Consider the following 22,179-nt stretch of genomic DNA (forward strand, 5'->3'; position numbering starts at 1 on the left):
TTTTATGCCACCATTTCTTACCTGAAAATCTCCATGTGGGAGCTGGTATCTAAGAGCAGTTGGAGGGAGACTGAGAGGGTAAACTTGTACAGCTCCTCCGAGAAGGGAAAAAAAAAATCAACAAACAGTAAGTGGAAGTGAAGCTGTATCGGCCAGGTTGTCCTCCTTCCATCCCAGGGAGCACCTTATTGGTCACTGGGCTGGCCTGTCTCCCTGCCTGGCTCTTTATCCAAGGACCTGCTCCCAGAACCATTTTCAAAATTCCTGCAGAGTCACTGTGAGAAAGGAAAATATTTAAAGAACTGTCTGAGTTTTATTTTCTTTCAAATATTTTATTTATTTGAGAGAGAGAGTGTGTGTGTACAAGCAGGAAGAACAGAGGGAGAACAGGAGAATTTCCAGCAGATTCTGCGCTGAGCATGGAGCCAACACAGGGCTTGATTCCAGGACCCTGAGATCATGATCTGAGTCAAAACCAAGAGTTGGACCCTTAACCAACTGAACCACCTACCCAAGCGCCCTGAACCATCTGAGCTTTCTACTGAAATGTGAATGAATCTCACTGTAGTCTCTGAGCATTCCCTCAAACCTGCCACTTTTCCTTGATGTACTAGGAACACTTTATGAATAATACAGCAATACGGTTTCTTTTTAGTTTACAGATGAAGTATAAGCCCAAGACTTCAAATCTTGTTATTTTATTTCCTGTTTTACAGCAATGAAAAACCTTAGAAAATGTGCAAAAGGGTGTGTGCTTTCTGTAAAGAGTGAAGGAGGGAGAAGTTGTAATACTGAGTTTGGTCTTCACGTAGATTGAGGAAGGAGAAAAATGACAAGGATGGGGTACTGAGCAGAGATTGAGAGAGCGAGTGAGAACATCAGCTTTCAAAATAATACAAGCAATTTGAGGGTAGATCACTTTACCACTAGTATAGATATTTAAGTAACTGTTGAATAATTCTGGGCATATTAGTTTCATGGAGATTCCATGATAGCATCACTACATAATAGGTGAAATATGCTTTTGTGGGTTATCAGTTCCACATATGTTATTTTAATAAAGTGATTTTATGTTCTAACTTTCAACCAGCCAACTTACAAATGAACCCATATAACATCAGGAATTGCTATTTTAAAAAAAACACACACTGTAGTCTAGCATATATGTGTAAGGCAAGGGTCATAGGTAATCATGTTTTAGTGCTAGTTGAGAAAAGAAGTTCACTTAATAAACAAGTGTAATCAGTCATTTAGATTTTTAAAGTATCTTGTCTTAGAAACAGTCATTCAGATGTTTCTCAATTTAGCTCTGGATACTCTATTCAATTTTTTTTTAGGCAAGATTTTTCTAGCAGGCAGGCTGAACTTGACTTTGTAGACAAATATTCAGTAGCAAAAATACAGTAACTACTGATGCTTGACAAAAACTCATTTTTAAAAAGATTTATCCATTCATGAGAGAAAGAGAGAGAGAGACAGAGAGCACAAGTGCACGTGGGGGGGTGGGGGAGAATCCCAGGCAGACTCTTTGCTCAGAGTGGATGTGGGGCTCAATCCTACAATCCCGAGATCATGACCCAAGCCAAAACCAAGAGTTGGATGCTCAACTGACTGCATCACCCAGGCACCTCAAAACCCCATTTTTCACATGTCTGAAAGACAACCTTTTTTGTCACTGAAAACACTGTGGACAAGCAAAAAAATAGCTCATGTTGTCTGATTACTGAGAGTTGTATTTCACACAAGGAAACATCTGCCCTTTCTTTCTAAAACACAAATTGATTTAAGAACATCTTAATCATAGAAATGAAAATTATATTAAAGTAGTACATGGACCACATTAAAAATGATAATCTAGGTCTCTGCACTGAATAACTAGTTATATACAATTGTTGCTGTATTGACGTCTATCCTCTATAATTAGAGTATTAGTGTTGTTGCCCAAAGGTATAACTCCACTATATATAGAGAAATAAATAAGTATGGTATCACTATGTTTTATCTTCATCATCAAGGCTGATTTTTAAGTCTTCCACCTAAATTTGCACTAGGTGGGTGCAACAGGTGAACTTCTGAGAGCTCTGGGGGTAACTGACATTTTACTTGTATATTTGATAGAATAATCTCTCTATAACAAAAAATGTTGCAATGACATACATTGTGTCAGAAACATTACTGCCTACAGCAAAGATAATGCAGAAGGTACATTCTATTATCTAATATTCATCAAAGAACTTCCCCCTTGCCTTGCCCCTTCTTCCCTGCACTGACCAACTGCCACTCTGCAGTCAATGTGGAGATGTTGCTGCTTCCCATCACAATGAGACTTCCCATGATGAGAATCCAATCAGCATCCCCTCGAATTCCTTGGAAATGGAACTGGATAAGGTCTGGAGCCCACTCATGAAAGGCCTGTCCTAGCGATAGCTTCTCAGTACTCACTCCGTATGGATAGAGTGGGAACTTCCCTACTACTTCCATCCCCAGGGCCCTTGGCCTGCTCCACTGAGATGCCCAGAAGCCAAACAGTTTTGTTCCTAAGAACTTAGCTGACATCTTGCCGTGTTGCCTAATTCTTCCCCTGGAGTAGAGTGAACTCCATCTCTGTGAGCATTTCCCTAAAACTCACTGCCACTTGCAGCCATCAGTACAGGTACTGTCCATGCTGGGGTTATACAGATACTGATACTGATGTGGCTCATACCGACCGAGAAGAGACCATTTAGCTAGGTTGAAAGCTAGGTGTAAGAAAGACCATTTTATCTATATTTTTAAGAATTCACACAGAATGCAGTCATTCCATAGGGGTCTACAATAAAACACCTGCTAGCAACACATCTCCGTTTCCACTAATCTGGAAATTATTCTAAACCAGCTTGAAAAACCTGTTAACTCTCATTTCACTAGAAAAAAAAAATCTTAGCCCTTTTATAAAACTCAATTTTACACAAAAAGTTTAGGCTGAATATAAAAACTAGAAAGACTGTCCTGAAACTGTTCAGTGTCCAAATTGTTGATTATAAATCTTTATATTTTGGCTTTAGACTACTATAAACCTTTTTAGACTACTTAAAGTCATGCTTCAAATTCTAATTAGAAATGTCCAGTTTGGTATGTGGTACTTCTACTCATCCAACTCCTGCCCAGCAGACTCTGAGTCGGCTGTCTCATCTAGTATCAGATTAACTCCACGAGGAAGGAAAAGTGGCCTGAGGCTAACAAATGAATTAACTCCACAACACCAAACACCACTGAAAATACTCATAATTGACCCTGTAGAACAGGAGAAATACAGACTGCTCATCATAACATTTGAGCTTTAAAAAGGAAGTGAGACAGAACCACTGTCGAGGAAAAAATATATTAGTAACAATAATAAGAGCAAGAATCGTGGGAGCCACTCATCAAGCCCCATCTATACAACAGGCCCTGTACCAGAGGCTTTACATACATTAAATCTAATTCCTAGAGTCACCTTGCAAAGTAGGTGATTAGTGTCCCCATGTTACAATGAGTACACTGAGGCAGAGGATAATGAATGGTTGGAATGGAGTGTGAAGCTGGCTTGGTTTGCCTCCAGAATGCTGATGGTTGAGAGCAACGTCAGAGAAGCTCATCTGCTGAACTACCTAGAGAATAACTAAGACCTGGTCCTGAGGCCTAAGAGGAGGCCACTGGCTTTTTAATTATTATTATTTTTCTGATGAGAGAAAGAAACAAATGAGTTTGAGCTTCTGATGAGCTGTCCTGACCCTAATGAGAATTTTCCGGTCCGCATTGTTAAAGTTCAACCATACACGTGTGACACATAAAGCCACAGCAGTTTTACAATTTCACAATATTTCATAACACTAATGAGTTCTTGATAAAACCTGTTATTTTTAAAGAGAAACTGGGAGGTTTCCAAGACAACAGAAAGAGAAGCCAAGTCCTTCAGTGAAATGACAGACAATAATCCACATGGGATGAAGTCAGGGTAATCTTTCATATCTCCCTCTTCCTTAGCTTAACTGAAAGGCATAGAATGGATGGAAAAATAATACTTAACAATCTGATAGTAGATTCAAATGTTTCAACCCCATGTTCTCTGCCAAAATTCAGGCTATAGAGGATATATGCAGTTCAGTGTTAAATCCTACTGATTTGTATTTCATCTAAGGGGGACATTCACTTTATGTTCAATTAGACCACTGATCAGTGGAATACCTAAAACTGTGTGCATGATACATAAAACCTTCAGGATGCACCTGGAGGCTTAGGCTCCTGTTTCTATTTTCTAGGAATAAAAGTAACATGAGTCCATGGCCACTTCCCTTTTTTTTCCCCACTTTTCAGAATGCAATGCAACTGCTTTTAGACCCTCTATATTTTGTTTCCCGCTAAATTCACTGGGCTGTCATAAGAAATTGTTATTTTCAAGTTCAGAATTAAGCTAGGATTATATTAGTACCTGAGTAAACATAAGTGACTTAAACATTTTTTTTTTTCCAAAACAGTATATAGGCCATGAAAAAAAAGGAAATCTTGGTAAAACAGTAATAAAGTGGCAAGTTTGAGAGTCTGGAGCTGACATATAAAGGGAGTGGTGAGCTTAGCTGTCAGCTTCATGCCTGGTCTCACTCAGGCTATGAAGGGTAGTCCTGGGCTGATGGCCAGTCTAATGTTGTTACATTCACTAGAGACTCAGTTTATTACAATGAGCTGCTTGTCAGGCTGGGTAGGTTGGTGAGGCTGGCTAGGGCAGGAACTTGGAGGCCAAAGCACGATCCCTGTGCTGCCAGGTCAGCACATATTCACAGACAAGTACAACAAAGAAAGGGTGAGAAGAGTGAGCTGGGGGCTATGGCTACTACATATGTAATCACTCAGCAAAATATTTAATGAGCAGGCCATTAATAACACACACACACACACACACACACACACACACACACACACACATACATAATGGTACTGAGGTTAAAGTCCCCCAAGAGATCCAGACATAGAAACAGATAATTACAATATAATGTGGTAAGGCTCGTGACAGAAGTACATGAAAGGTTCTAGCTACAGAAGCACAGAGAAAAGCAAGGGAGGCTTCCTAGAGTAGGAGACACCTGAGCTGACTCTAAAGAATACACCTGTGGATGGTGGGCATTTCTGGCTAAGGAGAAAGCATGATAACCCAGAACAGGAAGGCACTTATCTATCACAGGAAAAGGGCAGAGATACATCAATCTTTAATCATGATACTAGAAAACCTGCCAACTTCTTTTATAAAGATTGCACCTTTATTTCCTCAAAAACACTTTTTTGTTACAATATGGAATTTTTCCTCACTTGTTGCAAGGAGGACACTATACATTTCATATATGACATTTGTTGCTTCATAATTTTAGAATGTGAAAAGAAAACCTCAGGCTTTACAGTAAAATAAGAAATAAGATCCTGGAATTAATAAAACGACAAACAGAGGGCTTGTGTCTACAGATACAAACAAAAGTACCAAAGGTAAGAAAAAAGCCCAGTATTAAAATGAAATTTCATCTTAAAATTTTTTTGAAGTCTTGTGTTAATGATCATTTTGCTTTTGTATTTTTAAGTACAATAAATACTTGATATATTTTAATAATTTATCTTTTCACCCCCTAATGTATAGCAGTATCAAAACCACTTATTCAGGGGTGCCTGGGTGGCTCAGTGTGTTGAGCATCCGACTCAGTTTTGGCTTAGGTCATGACCTCATGGGTCCTGGGATCAGCCCCGCCTAGGGCTCTGTGCTTAGTGGTGAGTCTACTTAAAGACTTTCTCCATCTGCCTCTGCCGTTTTGCTCCCATTTGGGGGTTTGTATGATCACCTAATGGGACTTTTAATACAGAGAAGTCCGGGTCCCACCCAGACCTGTTGAACTGTAATCCTGAGGCATAAGGCTTAGCTGTGTATTTTTATTTATTTATTTTTCTTTTTAAAAAAGATTTTTATTTATTTATTTATTCATGAGAGACACACACACAAACACAGAGAGAGAGAGAGAGAGAGAGAGAGAGAGAGGCAGAGACACAGGCAGAGGGAGAAGCAGGCTCCGTGCAGGGAGCCTGACGCAGGACTCAATCCTGGGTCTCCAGATCATGCGCCAGGCTAAGGCGGCGCTAAACCGCTGAGCCACCTGGGCTGCCCTTTATTTATTTTTTGAAGATTTTATTTATTTGAGAGAGCGAGTGAGTGAGCACGAGTGGGGGGAGGGGCAGAGAGAGAGGGACAAGCAGACTCCCTCCTGAGCAGGGAACCTGATGGGGGATGGGGGGGGGGCTTCATCCCAGGACACTGAGATCACGACCTGAGTGGGAGGCAGATGCTTAACTGAGTACCCCATTAGCTGTGTATCTTTAAATAGCTCCTCAAGGAGTCTGATATATATCCCTGATTTAGAGCCCACGGATTACAGAATTCAAACTAGGATTTGTCTCCTGCAGGCTTAATTTTTCATTCTGGGTGTCCTGGACTCCTAATTGAAGAGTCAGTGGCCTTCAGCTTTCCCCTTTCAGCAGCTTGTAAATAGGGATATGCATGTTCCCGAGGGCATGTGAAGGCTTTCCACAACAGGATTTCAACTTTTCTGCTTTGGAATCCTTTGGCAAAGGTCAGGCTAGATCCTTTCTCAGGAATATTTTTAAATGCATAAATTATTATATAGTACACTACAAAAAATATTTAAAAGGCTATCAAAATATTAAAATGTGATGTGCTTCCTTATTGGCCCATTACTTAAAATCTAAGGACATGTTTAATAACTGGCATGATTTCCAAAGTTAAGATTAATTTAAACTACCTTTTAAAGGGACGTCTGGGTGGCTCAGTGGTTTAGTGCCTGCCTTCAGCTCAGGTCGTGATCCTGGAGTCCCGGGATGGAATCCCACATTGGGCTCCCTGCATGGAACCTGCTTCTCCCTCTGCCTGTGTCTCTGCTTCTCTCTCTGTCTCTCTCATGAATAAATAAATAAAATCTTAAAAAAGAGAGAGAGAAAATATACTACCTTTTAAGATATTTAAAATTAAGATATGAGGGGCACCTGGGTGGCTCAGATGGTTAAGCATCTGCCTTTGGCTCAGGTCATGATTCCTGGGGTCTTGGAATGGAATCCGGTATTTGGCTCCCTGCTCAGTGGGGAATCTGCTTCTCCCTCTCCCTCTGCCATTCCCCCTGCTTGTGATCTCTGGCTTTCTCTCTCTCTGTCAAATAAATGAATAAAATCTTAGAAAATAAAAAGAAACTGGTATGAAAATCCCTGACTTCTATGTCTACTGATGCTGGTGCTACTGTAAGTTTGTTACTCATATTCATAATTAAAGGAAATGCTCAGTTTCCAGAATAGGTTACTGGAAATAAAGATGCAATTATTTTCCCCATCTGAATTTATAAACTCCTGGTTATGAACCCTTGTTTAAGGCAATATATGTATGTGGAGGGTTTTAAGGGAACAAATATCCAAATTTTCCCCTTACAACCCTTTATACCTTGTTTTTCACATATTTCCCTTCTCCTGCTACAAGCAAGGTGTACGACTTATGCATCCCAAATGATTCGTGGCTCATGGTCAGTATAAAAACCTCTGAAGTGTCACTGAAGGAACAAGGAACAAGGAGAGAAAGCACTGCTCCTGAAAATGAGCCCCCTGAGAGCAAGACAGGAAGAACCATGAAAGCCTACCAAGGGAAAAAGATCAGGATATACCACTCCCAAAGGTGCCACTTGGGCATACTGACTATTTGGAGCTGAAGGCAACTAAGAAATAGACAACAGGAGGAACTCTCAGCCCACACCTCCTTTCTGCCTAAAAGCAAGGCATAAATTTCACTTTGTGAAAATTACAGGTTTCCATTTGTAAAGGCAGTCTCCTTTTAGGGAAGAGATAATTTGAGTCTGCCTAACAAATCTTACTGAACAACCCTTACCTACTGTCAGTTTCTCCCATACAGTTACTTTCCCACAACTTACCTCCCCCTAGATGCCCAAACCTGCTTTCCTTTGTCTAGTCACTTCTCTACTACTTATCGCCCTTATTAAGATGGTATAGAAGCCTCTGTGTTTAAAAGTCTCTTTGGGTTTTCTCTTCAGTTGTGTGAAGTCTCCATGTGTGTAAAAATGCTAACACTGATAAAGAATCTATGCTTTTCTCCTGTCCCCATCATCTGGTTACCATTACTTGCTAATTACTTGCTAATCTGTCTTTTGAGGGGATCCCTGGGTGGCTCAGCGGTTTAGCACCTGCCTTTGGCCCAGGGCACGATCCTGGAGTCCTGAGATCGAGTCCCGGGATCAAGTCCCACGTCGGGCTCCCAGCATGGAGCCTGCTTCTCCCTCTGCCTGTGTCTCTGCCTCTCTCTCTATCATCAATCAATCAATCAATCTTTTTTTTAAAAAATCTGTCTTTTGACAGTTTAATTTGCAGGCTGCAGGTCAAATACCTAAAGAGGGTAGAGGAAAAGTTTTTTTTTTTTTTTTACCCCTGACATAAATAAAAAGGTTTGTTTGCATATCTATATTGATGTCACTGTCATAGAGCACAAATTCATACTTACTTGTATTAAACAAAGTCAGACATTTTGGTTACAAAATCAAAAGTATGACATGGCTGATTGTTTATAGTGACATCTGTACTGATACTTTATACTTTTTGTTGTGTGGTGAAATCTTCTAGAAACAATAAAGTCTAAATCATTTTGGGGGGCTCATTTTGTCCTTTGACTTTCTGGAAAGGCAGTTGTTTCTGTTTTTGTCTTTTTAAAGATCTATTTATTCATGAGAGACACAGACTGAGAGAGAGAGAGACAGAGAGAAAGAGAGACAAAGTTACAGGCAGAAGCAGGCTCCTCGCAGGGATCCCGATGTGGAGCCTGACCCAGATCCCGGGATTATGACCTGAGCTGAAGCCAGGCGTTCAACCGCTGAGCCACCCAGGGGTCCCAAGGCAACTGCTGTAAGCTAAATTATACAAACTCAACACCAGTTACTGATACTTATTCAGAATTTGTATGGCAGAGTCAATGGAAAGGGGAGCCATCTCTCTATGCAATGCTTATTTTTCAGTGGTATGGAATAGTGATGTGTTTACTATGTTTCTTAAAAATTTGATACCATTTTTGAATAAGCTGTAAACTAGCCCAACGCAGAACAGAAAGACATGTATGCTCTTGTATGCAAACATCATCCTACCACATGATCTAATAACAGATTTAAACAGTGGTTTAATTACTGTCAGAAAGATGGGTTAAAGCTTCAGGCATTTGGCATTCCATGCATGTGTTCTTAAGATTTCTATAAGGTTTTCTAGGCTAAAATTACATTAATCGTACTATTTGGAGCTCCAATTTTGGGCTTCAATTACAATGATGACAAATTCAGCAAATGACCCAGCTTAATATTATTCTTGAGGTTTGGCCTCACCCACTGGCACTGTGTAGAGGCAAGACATGCTGGCTAACTTTTTAGGTCTCTATTTCTGTTAGGCCTCTTGGTTTCCATGTGATCAGATCAATTCTACCCCAAGGTCAACTTCAAGTGACTCTACGAATAACTGACAACCTAGAATGTATTCCAGAAGCCTGCCAAGGTCTTGTACTCACTCATACTCAATAGCTAGCACAAGGTCAGTTTCAAGAAGTTATGGGGTATGTGCTAGAAAATATTTATATATGAGCTTAATTTGCAGTAAGGTCCATTTGGCGACATTATTTAAACCTTTGTATGGGGGGGGGTCAAATCTTTTAAAAGGCTGTAATCAATTGTTAAAGGACAACAAATTTTTTAAAAAGATTTATTTATTTGACACAGAGAGAGAGAGAGCACAAACAGGGAGAGTGGCAGAGGAGAGGGAGAAGCAGGCTCCCCACAAGCAGGGCGTCAGGGCTCGATTCCAGGACCCCAGTATTGTGTCCTGAGCCAAAGGCAGACACTTAACTGACTGAGCCATTCAGGTGTCCCAGGATAATGAATTCTTATAAAGTATTCCCATTTTACATAATGGTGTTACAGCAATGCCTGACGGATACAAGATGCAGAATGAAAAAGTAACAAAGCAATCTTTTTAATCAGTTGCTGATACAGGAAAACACAACTAATGTATTATCTTTATAAAAGCTTCATGGACTTTTAGAATAATGATCGAAAGAATTCTTCCCATTTCCAAATCCACTGCTCACTGAGTGCCTACATCCAATGTGCAGGGACTAGGGGATATAATGGTAGGGAGAAGTAGGCATGGTCCTACCCACACGAAACTTACAGGCAACAGAGACATAGGCATTAGAAAGTGATCACACTAATAAGGGTTACATGCCTACGGGGATAATGGCTCTGAGAGGGAAGAATACAGTTCTATGGAAGAATAGAACAAAAGAATCTGAATAAATGCTATTTAAAATTCCATGTGGCTTCTGTTAAGCCTTTCACCCTTCTACCAATCGAATTCAGGATACAACTCTAGGTAGAGAAATACCATGAACACAACTTAGAATCTCTCTTCTGAAAAAATTTAGTCACTTTGGGGAAAAAAAAGTATATTATCTCAAAAAGTCCCTCTTAAAAAAATTAAATACTCAAGGTACTGATTTTATACTAAAATATTAATAGTATTTTAAAGGTTAAGATTATTTAAAGATTATTAATTCTTATTAAGAATACTAAAGTATTACATTCTTAATATTTTAGTGATATTTTAGTAAGATAACCTATCTTACTAAAGATACTTTAATACTTCAGTATAAAATCAGCACCTTGAATATTGATTTTTTTTTAAGAGGGACTTTTTGAGATATACACTTTTTTTCTCAAAGTAGTTGAATTTTCTTGGAAAAGAAGAAGCTAAATAGCATAAATCAAAGTCCTGTTTTTGAAGGTTATTGCAAAAGTAACAAGCAATTGCAAATGCACAGTGATAAAATCCTTTCTATTTTTCTCAAGGGTATAATTTCAAAATATTCTGATGACATCTATTGACTGTAAAACCTGTGTACAAAAACATTCAGCACATTTCAACCCAGCTTAATAATTAATGAACATCCTATGTCATTAATTTATAATAAATCAAAGCTGCTTCAGAGTTTTCAAATGCACTGCTTAAGATTCAACGCCATGGTAACCAGATGATGGGGACAGGCCTAAAATTCCTTGATTTACATGTGCCAGAATATGCCTTCTGAAAAATCTAGTCAATGTTCAAAGAGTGAGTTTAAGGAGTCTGGAAGCGATCAGGTCATCAAATTACTTGCTATATAATTGGTGAAAGGCTCTTCCTTACAATTAGAATAGATGCTGAAATAGAGACTTCCTTCCATTAACCAGAAACAGGAAAAAAATTTAATGATTATGATTATGATTATTTTAGCCATCAGGATTCTTACCTGCTCTTTCCTCTGAAGATAAATTCTGGTGCATTACTTTGGTTTTCTTTTTCTTATGTCCATACAGGATGCTGGGTCAAAAATTTTCACTGAATATGGTAAACTAACATGAACTTTTTAAAAAGAGAAGAAATAGCTTCAGAGCATTCACTCCAAACTATTTATAATTGGTACTTAATATGAACAAAGACAGACCACTTAATTTTAAGTATTCACTGACAGAAATTAATTGGTCTTTTTTTCTTGATGTTTGGTTGTTTATTTATATATGCATGTATGTATTTTTTAAGTTCTGTATTTGTTTTAAAACTATGAAAAACATATGAACAAAAATTTTGCTTTTCAATGCTTTAATCTCCAAAATTTGTGTTAGCCTCTTGGTCTCCTTCCTGTCTACCCAGGCACATGAAGCTTCTAGGATCCTCCCAAAGTGCCAGAAACTCTGGAAACAGTTAGCTAGTAGGGTCTACCCAGTTTCAACTCTAAACCACAAATGATGAGCCACATCTCACCCATCAGAATTTATTTATCATTTGACCCATTAGTGCCATTGGAAATCAAATGTTAATTTGTGTTTAGAGGTGAATGGCTCATGAAGATTTAACCCCACCCAAACTACCTATTTATAATTTAAAAAGTATCTTCAATTACCCCTTACCCACAGGTCAACATAGAGACAAGCACCTGCTTCAAGTTATGCTACCCCTTAAAACCAGATCACATGAATTTTGCAACTAGCTTTCTGGATCCTTAGACAGACACCTCCTGATTTTTTCATCTAGTATGTACCCACCCGGAAGAGAAATATCAGACATGTACTTCCAAATGCAGCACTAAAAGTACGAGGTGCCGAAGGCTGTAAGTAGCAAAGAGGCAGTAATAAAATGGAATTACCGTACACTAGTATATGACATAATTCTAGAAAAGGAATCTAGCAATATTTACCTACTGACATTAAAAAGTCCAAAATTGGGATGCCTGGGTGATTTAGTGGTTGAGCGTCTGCTTTTGGCTCAGGTCATATCCCAGGGTCTTGGGATTGAGTCCCACATCAGGTTCCCCACAGGGAGCCTGCTTCTCCCTCTGCCTGTGTCTCTGCCTGTGTGTGTGTCTCATGAATAAGTAAATAAAATCTTAAAAAAAAAAAAAAAAAAAAAGAGTCCAAAATCATCAACTCCACAATCCTACTTGGGAGTTTTTAAAAGAAATAATCTAAAATATGTAAAGTCTCACATCTAAAGATGTCCATTGGGATATCATGAAAGAGATAGGCATATGCCACTCCAAAAGATGCCACTTTGGCATTAGGTATTACTTTGAGTTGAAGGCAGTTGAGATTCAACAGATGTGGGAAGAATTCTCTGCCTGTCTCCCTTTCCCCATCCACCTAACATCAAGGGAATAAATTTCAGTGACAGTACTCTTCTCTCCTATACCAGAAAAAGAAGAATGACTCTTCTCCCCAGAGACCATCAGGCAGCACAGAGATGAGTTTGCAAAAGCAAACCTTACTACATTAAACCTTATCTTCTCTGTGTATCTTCTATTTCCTTGCCACTTCATAATATATATCAGCCCCTGAAGCCCAAACCCCTTTCCTTTGTTAAAATGGTTTAAGTGCCCCAGAATCCAAATTCACTTATTTGAATTTTATGTCTTTTCTGTGAACTCCTGTGTAGGTAAAAATGAAAATTGTACACCTTTTCTCTTGTTAATCTTTCCTTTGTTAGTTCAATTCACAGTCCCTCAGAGACTTAACCCAAGAGAGTAAAGGAAATGTTTTCCCTCCCCACAACCACTTACAACTGTAAAAACTTAAAAGAAGCAAAAGTCACTGAGAGAATATTCCTTCCATGGGTTATTATCTAACCAGTAAAAATAAAAGTACTAAAAAAGTAAGGCAGTACCATGCATGCTCAAAATGTAACCCTTGATGAAAATAATTAAATGATAAATGTGCATACTGATGCCAAAAGGGAATACATAGAGCAGGTTTACAAAAAAATTGACAAACATTTTTTTGTCACTAGAAATTAGTTTATCTTCCTAATTCTTTACTAAAAACCATTTTTTTCTGTGTTCTGAAAAGGTCTGAACTTCCATTGAGTTTTTTATTTTTTGAGAGTGTGCGTGGAAGGGTGGGATGGGGGGGGTGGGTAGAAAAAGGGAGAAAGAACCTCAAGCATGCTCCTTGCCCAGCATGTAGCCCGACACAGGGCTGGATCTCATGACCCTGAGATCATGACCTGAGCCAGTATCAGGAGATAGATGCTTAACCCACTGAGCCACCCAGGCGCCCCCACCAAAAATCTATTTACGTATCATAGAAAGCACAAGGAAAGGAGTCTATCCTACTCTTTTTCATTTGTAAAGATTGCCGGATTTCCTCTAGGTAGGAAGGGTCCTCAGTCACGTCCCTAACTCTCAACACAGGCATACCTCAAAGATTTTGCAGGTTCACTTCCAGACCCCAACAAATAGCCAATATCACAACAAAGCCAATCAAATGAATGTTCTGTTTTTCCAGTACATATAAAAGTTATGTTTATACTATAGTCTACTAAGTGTGCAATGCATTATGTCTAAGAAAACAATGTACTTAGCATAATTAAAAGCTACTCTATTACTAAAGTAATACTAGACATCATCTGAATTTTCAGTGAATCCTAATCTTTCTGCTGGTGAAGGGTTTTGCCTTGATGTTGATGGTTGTTAACTCATCACTGTGTTGCTTGCTGAAGGTTGGGGTGGCTGAGGTAATTTCTTAAAATGAGATAACAATAAAGTTGGTTCCATCAATTGACTCTTCACAAACACTTTCTTGGTGGCATGCAAATACTGTTTGATAATTTTACACACAGAACTTTCAAAACTGGAATCAATTCTCTCAAACTTTGCCACTGCTTTATCAACTAAGTTCATATAATATTCTAAATTCTTGGTTGCCACTTCAACAATCTTCATGGTATCTTCACGAGAAACAGATCTCAAGCAACCACTTCCTTTGCTTATCCATAAACAGCAGTTCTTCATCTATTAAGTTTTATCAGGAGATGGCAGCAATCCAGTCCCATCTCCAGGCTATACTGCTAATTCCAGTTCTCCTGCTATTCCCACCACATCTGCAGTTACTCCCTCCATGGAAGTCCTGAACCCTTCAGTCACCATGAGGGTCGGAATCTGCTTCTTCCAAACTCCTGTTAGTATTTTGGCCTGTTAATATTTGGATATTTTGGCCTCTTCCCATGAATCACAAATATTCTTAATGGCATTTAGAATAGTGAATGCTTTCCAGAAGGTTTTCAACTGACTTTGCCCAGATCCATCCACCATCTGTGGCAGCAATAGCCTTATGAAATGTATTTCTTAAATGATAAGTTGTGAAAGCTGTAATGACTCCTTGATCCACGAGCTGCAGAATGGCTGTTGTGTTACTGGGCATGAAAACAATGTTAATCTCGTTCTGCATCTCCATCAGAGCTCTTGGGTGATCAGGTGCATTGTCAATTAACAGGAATATTTTGAAAGATTTTTTTTTTCCTGAGCAGATCTTGATAGTGGGCTTAAAATATTCAGTAAACCATATTGTAAACAGAAGTGCTGTCATCAAGGATTTGTTGTTCCATTTATGAAACATAGGCAGAGTAGTTTTAGTAATTCTTAAGGGCCTTAGGATAATTGGAATGATAAGTGAGTACTGTATTCAATTTATACCCATGCCCTAGGGAGTCAGTCTTTTTAAGATTTTATTCATTTATTCATGAGAGACAGAAAGAGAGGCAGAGACATAGGCAGAGGGAGAAGAAGGCTCCCTGTGGGGAACCTAATGTGGGACTTGATCCCAACACCCCGGGATCATGACCTGATCCAAAGGCAGATGTTCAACCACCGACCCACCCAGGTGCCCCAAGAGTCAGCCTATCTTCTGAAGCTTTGAGGCCAGGAGTGACTTCTCTCTACCTAAGGAAGTCCTAGATGGCATCTTCCAACAGAAGGCTGTTTCATTTATATTGAAAAATTCTTGAGTGTAGCCAGCTTCATGAATCATCTTAACTAAATCTTCTGGAGAACTTGCTGCTTCACCTTGCACTTTTCCGTTATGGAAACGGCTTCTTCCCTTAAACCTCATGAACCAACCTCTGTAAGCTTTGAACTTTCTTCCGCAGCTTTCTCCCCCTCAGTCTTCACAGAATTGAAGAGTTAAGGCTTTGCTCTGGATTTGGCTTTGGCCTAACGGATTGTTGTGGCTGCTTTGATCTTCTAGCCAGACTACTCAAACTTTCTCCGTATCAGCTTAAAGCAGTTTCACTTTCTTATTCATGTGTTCACTGGAGTAGCACTTCTAATTTCCTTCAAAAAAACTTTACCTTTTCATTCACAACTTTGCTAACTGGCTTAAGAGGCCTAGCTCTTGGCCTGTCTCAGCCACGTGTCTTCTTCACTAAGCTTAATCGCTTCTAGCTTTTGATTTAAAGTAAGAGACACGTGATTCTTCCTTTCTTTTTTTTTTTTTTTTTTTAAATATTTTATTTATTTATTCATGATAGTCACAGAGAGAGAGAGGGGCAGAGACACAGGCAGAGGGAGAAGCAGGCTCCATGCACCGGGAGCCCGACGTGGGATTCGATCCCGGGTCTCCAGGATCGCGCCCTGGGCCAAAGGCAGGCGCCAAACCGCTGCGCCACCCAGGGATCCCCGATTCTTCCTTTCATCTGAACACTTAGAGGTCATTGTAGGGTCATTAATTGGCCAAATTTCAATATGTTGTGTCTCAGGGAATAGAGGGACTCAAGGAGAGGGAGAGAGAAAAGGGAATGACTGGTCGAGGAGCAGTCAGATCACCCCCAACTATCAAGTTCACCGTTTTGTGTGGGCACAGTTCTTGGCGCCCCCAAACAGTTAGAATAACATCAAAGATCACTGATCACAGATCACCATAACAAATGTAATGACTAAAAAGTTTGAATTATTGCAAGAATTACCAAACTGCAGAGACATGAAGTGAGTAAATGCTGTTGGAAAAATGGCATTGATAGACTTGATGGATGCAAGGTTGCAAGAAACCTTTGATTTGTAAGAAAAAATAAGTGCAATCTGCAAAGCACAATAAAACAAGTTATGCCTGTAAAAGCAAATTTGTAATTTCCTGCGCTTTGACTTGGGAGAATCCAGCCTCACCCACCATCGTGGGCCATTTAACTTATCTGTTACTGTGAGTAGCTGTGAAACTGCTATTTTATTAGGTGTTGTGACATACAGCTCAATAAAGCAAAATCCAAGATCCATCTCGAAATTAAGGAAAAAAACAAAAAAACAAAAGCACAAACTGCTATAAGCCTTCTGGACACTGATTTTAACAGTTCCTGAAAAGACACAGCTCTTCTCTACACCAGATGAATCACATCATTTCCATTTCATATATTCTCAGGTGTGTGTATTTCTTAGGTTCCTATAGGATTATAGTTAACTCAGTTGCTAGTTGCTATTGGTTACAGATTATATAATTTATATGAGAAGTCTTCTAAAACACCACACAAAATTAACACAATTGAGAGCTACTTCAGTACAAGGGCCTCATTGTATTCCTGATACCCACCATATATCTGTAAAAAATACTTTTAAAAATATATAAATATTTAAGAATGTACTTGAGAATGTTTAATGATAAATTGCATGTGTTTGAGATCTAAGAGAACTTACACATATAAACAGATATAATCCATGTATATTAAACAGCTTTCACTTAGTTCTTGGTATTTTTTTAATTCAACTAAAGTTCTTGATTGACGTACTTGTTTTATTTTTTACCTTGACCATAATCATTGGCTAATATTGATAGCATTTAATTATAAAAAAAAATTAAACTTAAATACTTATATATCTAAATGATGTATTTTGGTCCCCAGAAAACACAAAATTCAAATATTCAAAGAATTCTTAATAAAATGTTATATAGGGGATCCCTGGGTGGCTTGGCAGTTTAGCCCCTGCCTTCGGCCCAGGGCGTGGTCCTGGAGTCCCAGGATCAAGTCCCACATCGGGCTCCTTGCATGGAGCCTGCTACTCCTTCTGCCTGTGTCTCTGCCTCTCTGTCTCTGTGTCTCTCATGAATAAATAAAATCTTTCTAAAAAAAAGTTATGTAAAAATGTTAATCTTTGACTATACTTTATAACTCTTGTGTTACACAAAAACAGGACAACTTTACATTGCTAATATCAGATTAAGTAAATGGAAAGCTTAAATATTAACTTTACCTTCTTGGTCTTTCATCACATGTTACTTGCTGCTCAGGCAACATTATTTTATTCTATGATAAGATACTAAGAATTCATTTACATAACCTTATAATCCAGAAATGGATTATGGCATTATCTTTTGTACAAGACTAGGTCTTGTACAAAAGTACTTTTATTTTTATTTATTTATTTATTTTTAATTTTTATTTATTTATGATAGTCACACACAGAGAGAGAGAGAGGCAGAGACATAGGCAGAGGGAGAAGCAGGCTCCATGCACCAGGAGCCCGACGTGGGATTCGATTCCGGGTCTCCAGGATCGCGCCCTGGGCCAAAGGCAGGCACTAAACCGCTGCGCCACCCAGGGTCCCCACAAAAATACTTTTAATGGAGAAAGATTCCCATATATTAAAAACTTAACCTAAGTTTTGAAATTAGTTTATAGTTCAATTGAAATTTATCTATTTATGTCACCTTGAGGTTCTGATATATAAAAAAAAAGTAAATTATATTGGCAGGATACATGTGCTTGCAATGTAGTATTAAACTTCAGAGAATATTCACCAATGACTCAGTGAAATGCTCTGAGAAAGGATTGGTGACTTAATATGATGTGCATTTTATTTATTTTTTTAAAGATTTATTTATTAGAGAGAGAATGTGTGTTTGAGTGAGGGGAAGGGCAGGGGGAGAAGGAGAGGATCTGAAGCAGACTCCTTGATGAGTGGGGAGACTGACCCAGGGCTCCATCTCCCAACCCTGAGATCATGACCTGAGCTGACATCAAGAGTCATACCCTTGGAATGACTGAGCCACATAGGCGCTCCTATGATGTGCATTTTAGACTATACGAAGTCCATCTTGGAACTTTAACACCTTTCAGTTGTGTGACAATATGCATTTCTACCTTGATGCTCTTCTTGTCGATTATAGTTTTCCCCCAGCCTTTCATTCTACTTTATTTCTAGAACATATCCAGCAGATTCTTACTTTAAACTTAAGCAACTCTGGCTGGACAGGAGATTCACTAGCAACATGCATTTCTCAAAAAGAGAATTTTTAACTCCTGTCCTTGAAACACCCCTGCCTAAGCTCTTCCTTATGAACATCTGTGTGTTTTGCTCTGGAGGGATAAGTTAAACCCCACTTAATATACGCAGATTTCAAGAGGTTTAGATGAGTGAATGACAGTATTTGGAAAATTCAATTGTACTGATGCTTGTTTCAAAGACCACTTAATCTCAATATCCTCAGCGTCAGAAAAGTAAAAGTTACAGAAAATCAAAGGATCATTTTCTCTAAGAGAATTTCTGCCAGATTTTTATACAGTTATAGGGCTAACTAATATATTTTAAAAGTTTGGTATTATATGATTTATTTATTTTTTTGGTATTATATGATTTAAAAGGCAAATCATATACTCAGTGTTTACACAGGAATTAAAATAACTTCAAAAACAATTGCCATTTATTGAATATTTATTATGTTCCAGACTGTACTAGATGCTTTTTTAAAAAAAGATTTTATTTATTTATTCATGAGAGACACAGAGAGAGGCAGAGACACACAGGCAGAGGGAGAAGCAGGCTCCCTGTGGGGAGCCCGATGCAGAATTCGATCCTGGGATCCCTGATCACGCAGAGCCACTGAGCCAAAGGCAGACGCTCAACCACTGAGCCACCCAGGTGTCCCTGTACTAGATCTTTAAGCATTTTGTCTCATTCAATTTATTCCTCACAGTAAGCCTGCATTTAGATAATACTCTCCCCACTGCAGAGACAGAAGCCAAGACTCAAAAAAGTTAAGAAATCTGTCCAATGTATATGGCAAAATCATGGGTAAAACCATCATCAATTTGGCTTTAAAACCTAGTATCTTAACCACTACACTAGTGTTTTCTAAATTAAAAAAATATTATATATATATATATATATATCATTAAAAACTGTACCTTCTTACTCTTTTGGTGAGTTTTCTTCCCCTAATTAATGATTACTTTGATGAATACAGAATATATATACAGTCATAAAGCAATTACATTTTTCATTTAAGGAAATAACTTTAGTTCATCTTTAAGTACCACTGTATAACCTGCTTAATGGATTACAAATCACTTTCTTGCGTATAAACTTACTTGACCATCTTAACTTGATTAGGGCAGGCATGACTGCGGCCAGGGTAGGGGATGGAGGCTTGAGGGGTTAAATGGGATTTGCCTGTGGTCACAGTGTTAGATAGAGGTGATTGTGGAAACTGGTCTCTTGACTCTAAAGTGCAACATTTTATCTTCCTGATAGAAGTTTGGATTTTTAACGTAGCTTTGAGAGTGCCTAGTGTTTTTCCAAAGCCTCGTTTAACATATTTTTAAGCTTTTAAAAAATATGACAACATAAAATTCCTGGTGAAGGAGGGGCAATTTGCTGTGATTACCACTGAGCGTGTGGAGCTGAGCAGGAACCTCACCCAGGGTTTAGAGGAAGAAGGAGCTTATCTGGCCTGTGACCTGGCATTTTATCATTAAATTATCTCTCTAGAGTCCTTACTTTAACTATTTTTCACAAAGGAAGTAAACTTTCTTGGTTTTCTGTTCTGCTTGGCACACGGTTAATCGCCTGTAACAGAAGATAGTAACATTTCCCACTGACTTTTTCTTTTCCTCCCAAAGTTGGAACAAACTGCTAGTGCTTTATCAGCCACAGCAATAATTGTCAGGTTCTCATGCAGTGAGACTTCTTATTTTATATACCAAACTGTATCCTCGTTTGTTATTTTGTGTGTTTTATAAAGAGGCCCTACTGAAGCCTAGGGATTGATGCATTAATTTCATAAACTGACTAGGTGCTTGCTGCTTGGTAGGCATGGTCATAGGTGCCTACAGCGGTGAACAAAACAGACAAAATTCCCTGCCCCCATCGAGTGTACATTGTAGTGTGGGAAAACAGACTCTAAGCATTATTACATTAGGAAGTGATAAATGCTCAGTGAGAACAGGCCAAGTAATTATAGGGAGTAGTTTTTGTTTAGAGGGGGTCACTCTTCCACCGACTAGTTACCCCAAGGGAGCCTGATGGTGAGAACAGGTTCTGCACCCAGAGCTGTATGGGCTTCCATGAACGAACAGAGGTGATGCCACGGAAAGTGTGGAGAGATAGGGATCCAATTTTCTTACTGAGTAACTGTATTTCATTTGATTCAAGCAATCTTATTTCATCACATTTAAATAATTCGTTATGAAAACCAGTGCTGATGCCTGGGTGGCTCAATGGTTGAGCGTCTATCTTTGGCTCAGGTAATGATTCCAGGGTTCTATGATCAAGTTCGCATCGGGCTCCCCAAGGGAGAGCTTCTTCTCCTGCCTGTATCTTGCCTATGTCTCTGCCTCTCTCTGTGTGTCTCTCATTCTCTCATGAATAAATAAAATCTTAAAAAAAGAAAACCACTGCTTATAAGATATGCAACTATGTCTACTCTAATACTTGACTACTATATGTAAATATGCTTTCCACACAGAAAGGTAAATCTCCATAAAATAGAGTCATTAAGTACAAAATGAATTTGAAAGTGAGTTAATGGAACTGAAAATGAACTAATACAGGTGTTAATAACACTAATTTTTTTCTGGGAAAATGGGCATTAAGTAAGGCATTTTACTACTTCTATGTACACATAATCCTGCAACTAGAGATTATTCCCATTGTATAATGATATAAACACACTTATAGAATATAAATAACTTGTCTGATGTCACAGAGCTATTAAGTGTCAGAGCTAAAAGGAAAAGTGAGGTCCAGTTCCGAAGACATTTCTAATTAATATGCCACTCTGACTCCTTATACTCCTAAAATAACAAAAGCAAAACACTGATTCACACTACAATCCATCTCCCAATGGTTACTGGGTACTGACACTATATGTAACATTTCTATCCTAAATCAGATGTATTTTTATTATAAAATTTGCAAATCCTACCTACGAAAACGAAGATCTTTAATATTTTATGAGGACAAATAATTTAGTGAGTAAAGAATATTACTCTTAAAAATTAAACTTGATAAAACAGCTCAAGATATTTCTAGAGAAGAAAGTAGGAGGATCAAAATCACTCCAAAATGTAGTATGTAGGACTTGAAAGCCTGTGCTTTTTCTCCATAAAGCCTATGTGATTCACCTTTTATATGCCACGAAAACAAAAGCATTCTAATGAGAACTCTAAGAAGAAAATACAGGCAACAGCTGATTAAAAAACTAGGAAACCAAGAGGTACGCAAGAGAAGCATGACTTTTCTTTTTAAGCAGGAAAAAATAGCACTTCCCAAATATACCCACCCCTCTAAATAGAAAAGCAATCACATTTCCCCAAATTCTCCTGATTCTTTGTATCCAGATACAAATATTAAGAACATCTAGAAATCATCAGGGATGCCTGGCTGGCTCAGTTGGTAAAGCACCAACTTGATATCAAGGCTGTGAGTTCGAGCCCTATGTTAGGCTTAGAGATTACTTAAAAATAATAAAGTATCAAATGTTTAAAAAAATCATCAACAAATTATGTACTAAA

General features: G+C 38.5%; 1 protein-coding gene across 14 annotated transcripts in view; it reads right to left on the minus strand.

The window, feature by feature from the left end:
• MAP7 (microtubule associated protein 7) overlaps window positions 1-22,179 on the minus strand; it is a 173,333-nt gene that overhangs the window by 75,741 nt on the left and 75,413 nt on the right. The gene's annotated exons all lie outside the window — the stretch shown is intronic.

This window comes from Canis lupus, chromosome 1 (assembly GCF_048164855.1).
Source record: "Canis lupus baileyi chromosome 1, mCanLup2.hap1, whole genome shotgun sequence".
NCBI lineage: Eukaryota > Metazoa > Chordata > Mammalia > Carnivora > Canidae > Canis > Canis lupus.